General features: G+C 48.4%; 1 protein-coding gene across 4 annotated transcripts in view; it reads right to left on the bottom strand.

Moving 5' to 3' along the window:
- Window positions 1-6,000, bottom strand: part of LOC112227495 (phospholipid-transporting ATPase IB) — a 139,069-nt gene that overhangs the window by 93,538 nt on the left and 39,531 nt on the right. The gene's annotated exons all lie outside the window — the stretch shown is intronic.

Below are 6,000 nucleotides of genomic sequence, written 5' to 3'. Positions count from 1 at the left end.
GACAGGGTAACCAAGTTGAAGAGACAGGCTGGGCAGCAGAGGCTTTAGACAGGGTAAGAAGTGGTCTGTATCATGTGGGTCAAACAGCAGCGTGGGGAAAGTCTTAATGTTTCCCAAACATTTACTTTGAACTCTATTAAAACACGCAAATCCAGTCATGTAGTCACCCATACACACCCACACACCAGTTTTAAGGGTCTCTTGGCAGACTGGTGAGGGTAATTATCTCTGTAGTCTTCCAGTCTACCGAAACCCTTTCCTCACTTCTATCCCATTACCTTCCCCCTCCTCTCCTCTGGGCCGTCTCTCAAAACCCCTCTTTACTGGAGGGCTGCCTCTCATTACAGCCAAACAAAGGCAGCTGTGGAGTCATGTGCCATCCTAATGGCCAGCCTTAATGTATACACTCTCAGAATTAGTTTTGTGCCTACAGCTGCCATGTCCAGACTATTAACCACAGACATGATCACGTCCAGATATATACTGGAGATGTCCTCTGGGTTACAGGGTGTCTGTACTGTTGACACCTTAGGGGAGTGACCGACTGGTGTTTGTGCGTACACACACACACACACACACACACACACAGAGAAAGAGAAAGAGAGAGAGAGAGGGGAAGTTTCCTCTGGGGAAACAGGGCTTCTTCAGTACTGAGAGGTCATAGTTCTCAACAGTTGATCAGTGGGACCACAGTGCCCTCTGCTGGACAAACTCACCAGCCCAACAACACACTGACTGAAGGGGATGGAGTGAGGGGTAGTCACTATCTTACCAACCCAACAACACACTGACTGAAGGGGATGGAGTGAGGGGTAGTCACTATCTTACCAACCCAACAACACACTGACTGAAGGGGGTAGAGTGAGGGGTAGTCACTATCTTACCAACCCAACAACACACTGACTGAAGGGGATAGAATGAGGGGTAGTCACTATCTTACCAACCCAACAACACACTGACTGAAGGGGATAGAATGAGGGGTAGTCACTATCTTACCAACCCAACAACACACTGACTGAAGGGGATAGAATGAGGGGTAGTCACTATCTTACCAACCCAACAACACACTGACTGAAGGGGGTAGAATGAGGGGTAGTCACTATCTTACCAACCCAACAACACACTGACTGAAGGGGTAGTCACTATCTTACCCACCCAACAACACACTGACTGAAGGGGGTGGAGGAATGAGGGGTAGTCACTATCTTACCAACCCAACAACACACTGACTGAAGGGGATGGAGTGAGGGGTAGTCACTTTCTTACCAACCCAACAACACACTGACTGAAGGGGGTAGAATGAGGGGTAGTCACTATCTTACCAACCCAACAACACACTGACTGAAGGGGATGGAGTGAGGGGTAGTCACTATCTTACCAACCCAACAACACACTGACTGAAGGGGATGGAGTGAGGGGTAGTCACTATCTTACCAACCCAATAACACACTGACTGAAGGGGATGGAGTGAGGGGTAGTCACTATCTTACCAACCCAACAACACACTGACTGAAGGGGATAGAATGAGGGGTAGTCACTATCTTACCAACCCAACAACACACTGACTGAAGGGGATAGTCACTATCTTACCAACCCAACAACACACTGACTGAAGGGGATAGTCACTATCTTACCAACCCAACAACACACTGACTGAAGGGGATGGAGTGAGGGGATAGTCACTATCTTACCAACCCAACAACACACTGACTGAAGGGGGTAGAATGAGGGGTAGTCACTATCTTACCAACCCAACAACACACTGACTGAAGGGGATAGAATGAGGGGTAGTCACTATCTTACCAACCCAATAACACACTGACTGAAGGGGATGGAGTGAGGGGTAGTCACTATCTTACCAACCCAACAACACACTGACTGAAGGGGATAGTCACTATCTTACCAACCCAACAACACACTGACTGAAGGGGATAGTCACTATCTTACCAACCCAACAACACACTGACTGAAGGGGATGGAGTGAGGGGATAGTCACTATCTTACCAACCCAACAACACACTGACTGAAGGGGGTAGAATGAGGGGTAGTCACTATCTTACCAACCCAACAACACACTGACTGAAGGGGATAGAATGAGGGGTAGTCACTATCTTACCAACCCAACAACACACTGACTGAAGGGGGTAGAATGAGGGGTAGTCACTATCTTACCAACCCAACAACACACTGACTGAAGGGGGTAGTCACCATCTTACCCACCCAACAACACACTGACTGAAGGGGGTGGAATGAGGGGTAGTCACTATCTTACCAACCCAACAACACACTGACTGAAGGGGATGGAGTGAGGGGTAGTCACTATCTTACCAACCCAACAACACACTGACTGAAGGGGATAGAATGAGGGGTAGTCACTATCTTACCAACCCAACAACACACTGACTGAAGGGGTAGAATGAGGGGTAGTCACTTTCTTACCAACCCAACAACACACTGACTGAAGGGGGTAGTCACCATCTTACCCACCCAACAACACACTGACTGAAGGGGGTGGAATGAGGGGTAGTCACTATCTTACCAACCCAACAACACACTGACTGAAGGGGATGGAGTGAGGGGATAGTCACTATCTTACCAACCCAACAACACACTGACTGAAGGGGATAGTCACTATCTTACCAACCCAACAACACACTGACTGAAGGGGATAGTCACTATCTTACCAACCCAACAACACACTGACTGAAGGGGATGGAGTGAGGGGATAGTCACTATCTTACCAACCCAACAACACACTGACTGAAGGGGGTAGAATGAGGGGTAGTCACTATCTTACCAACCCAACAACACACTGACTGAAGGGGATAGAATGAGGGGTAGTCACTATCTTACCAACCCAATAACACACTGACTGAAGGGGATGGAGTGAGGGGTAGTCACTATCTTACCAACCCAACAACACACTGACTGAAGGGGATAGTCACTATCTTACCAACCCAACAACACACTGACTGAAGGGGATAGTCACTATCTTACCAACCCAACAACACACTGACTGAAGGGGATGGAGTGAGGGGATAGTCACTATCTTACCAACCCAACAACACACTGACTGAAGGGGGTAGAATGAGGGGTAGTCACTATCTTACCAACCCAACAACACACTGACTGAAGGGGATAGAATGAGGGGTAGTCACTATCTTACCAACCCAACAACACACTGACTGAAGGGGGTAGAATGAGGGGTAGTCACTATCTTACCAACCCAACAACACACTGACTGAAGGGGGTAGTCACTATCTTACCAACCCAACAACACACTGACTGAAGGGGGTGGAATGAGGGGTAGTCACTATCTTACCAACCCAACAACACACTGACTGAAGGGGATGGAGTGAGGGGATAGTCACTATCTTACCAACCCAACAACACACTGACTGAAGGGGGTAGAATGAGGGGTAGTCACTATCTTACCAACCCAACAACACACTGACTGAAGGGGATAGAATGAGGGGTAGTCACTATCTTACCAACCCAATAACACACTGACTGAAGGGGATAGAGTGAGGGGTAGTCACTATCTTACCAACCCAACAACACACTGACTGAAGGGGGTAGAATGAGGGGTAGTCACTATCTTACCAACCCAACAACACACTGACTGAAGGGGATAGTCACTATCTTACCAACCCAACAACACACTGACTGAAGGGGGTGGAATGAGGGGTAGTCACTATCTTACCAACCCAACAACACACTGACTGAAGGGGATAGAATGAGGGGTAGTCACTATCTTACCAACCCAACAACACACTGACTGAAGGGGGTAGAATGAGGGGTAGTCACTATCTTACCAACCCAACAACACACTGACTGAAGGGGGTAGTCACCATCTTACCCACCCAACAACACACTGACTGAAGGGGTGGAATGAGGGGTAGTCACTATCTTACCAACCCAACAACACACTGACTGAAGGGGATGGGGTGAGGGGTAGTCACTATCTTACCAACCCAACAACACACTGACTGAAGGGGATGGAGTGAGGGGTAGTCACTATCTTACCAACCCAATAACACACTGACTGAAGGGGGTGGAATGAGGGGTAGTCACTATCTTACCAACCCAACAACACACTGACTGAAGGGGGTAGAGTGAGGGGTAGTCACTATCTTACCAACCCAACAACACACTGACTGAAGGGGATGGAGTGAGGGGTAGTCACTATCTTACCAACCCAACAACACACTGACTGAAGGGGGTAGAGTGAGGGGTAGTCACTATCTTACCAACCCAACAACACACTGACTGAAGGGGATGGAGTGAGGGGTAGTCACTATCTTACCAACCCAACAACACACTGACTGAAGGGGGTGGAATGAGGGGTAGTCACTATCTTACCAACCCAACAACACACTGACTGAAGGGGATGGAGTGAGGGGTAGTCACTATCTTACCAACCCAACAACACACTGACTGAAGGGGATGGAGGAATGAGGGGTAGTCACTATCTTACCAACCCAACAACACACTGACTGAAGGGGATGGAATGAGGGGTAGTCACTATCTTACCAACCCAACAACACACTGACTGAAGGGGGTAGAATGAGGGGTAGTCACTATCTTACCAACCCAACAACACACTGACTGAAGGGGATGGAGTGAGGGGTAGTCACTATCTTACCAACCCAACAACACACTGACTGAAGGGGATGGAATGAGGGGTAGTCACTATCTTACCAACCCAACAACACACTGACTGAAGGGGATGGAGTGAGGGGTAGTCACTATCTTACCAACCCAACAACACACTGACTGAAGGGGATAGAATGAGGGGTAGTCACTATCTTACCAACCCAACAACACACTGACTGAAGGGGATGGAGTGATAGTCACTATCTTACCAACCCAACAACACACTGACTGAAGGGGATGAGTCACTATCTTACCAACCCAACAACACACTGACTGAAGGGGATGGAGTGAGGGGATAGTCACTATCTTACCAACCCAACAACACACTGACTGAAGGGGATAGAATGAGGGGTAGTCACTATCTTACCAACCCAACAACACACTGACTGAAGGGGATAGAATGAGGGGTAGTCACTATCTTACCAACCCAATAACACACTGACTGAAGGGGATGGAATGAGGGGTAGTCACTATCTTACCAACCCAACAACACACTGACTGAAGGGGATAGTCACTATCTTACCAACCCAACAACACACTGACTGAAGGGGATAGTCACTATCTTACCAACCCAACAACACACTGACTGAAGGGGATGGAGTGAGGGGATAGTCACTATCTTACCAACCCAACAACACACTGACTGAAGGGGGTAGAATGAGGGGTAGTCACTATCTTACCAACCCAACAACACACTGACTGAAGGGGATAGAATGAGGGGTAGTCACTATCTTACCAACCCAACAACACACTGACTGAAGGGGATGGAGGGGGTAGTCACCATCTTACCCACCCAATAACACACTGACTGAAGGGGGTGGAATGAGGGGGATAGTCACTATCTTACCAACCCAACAACACACTGACTGAAGGGGATGGAGTGAGGGGATAGTCACTATCTTACCAACCCAACAACACACTGACTGAAGGGGGGGGTAGAATGAGGGGTAGTCACTATCTTACCAACCCAACAACACACTGACTGAAGGGGGTAGTCACTATCTTACCAACCCAACAACACACTGACTGAAGGGGGTGGAATGAGGGGTAGTCACTATCTTACCAACCCAACAACACACTGACTGAAGGGGATAGAATGAGGGGTAGTCACTATCTTACCAACCCAACAACACACTGACTGAAGGGGTAGAATGAGGGGTAGTCACTATCTTACCAACCCAACAACACACTGACTGAAGGGGGTAGTCACCATCTTACCCACCCAACAACACACTGACTGAAGGGGGTGGAATGAGGGGTAGTCACTATCTTACCAACCCAACAACACACTGACTGAAGGGGATGGGGTGAGGGGTAGTCACTATCTTACCAACCCAACAACAC

This window comes from Oncorhynchus tshawytscha, linkage group LG29 (genome assembly GCF_018296145.1).
Source record: "Oncorhynchus tshawytscha isolate Ot180627B linkage group LG29, Otsh_v2.0, whole genome shotgun sequence".
NCBI lineage: Eukaryota > Metazoa > Chordata > Actinopteri > Salmoniformes > Salmonidae > Oncorhynchus > Oncorhynchus tshawytscha.
Note: the sequence above shows the minus strand (reverse complement) of the source record. Positions and strands in the feature narration are given on the sequence as shown.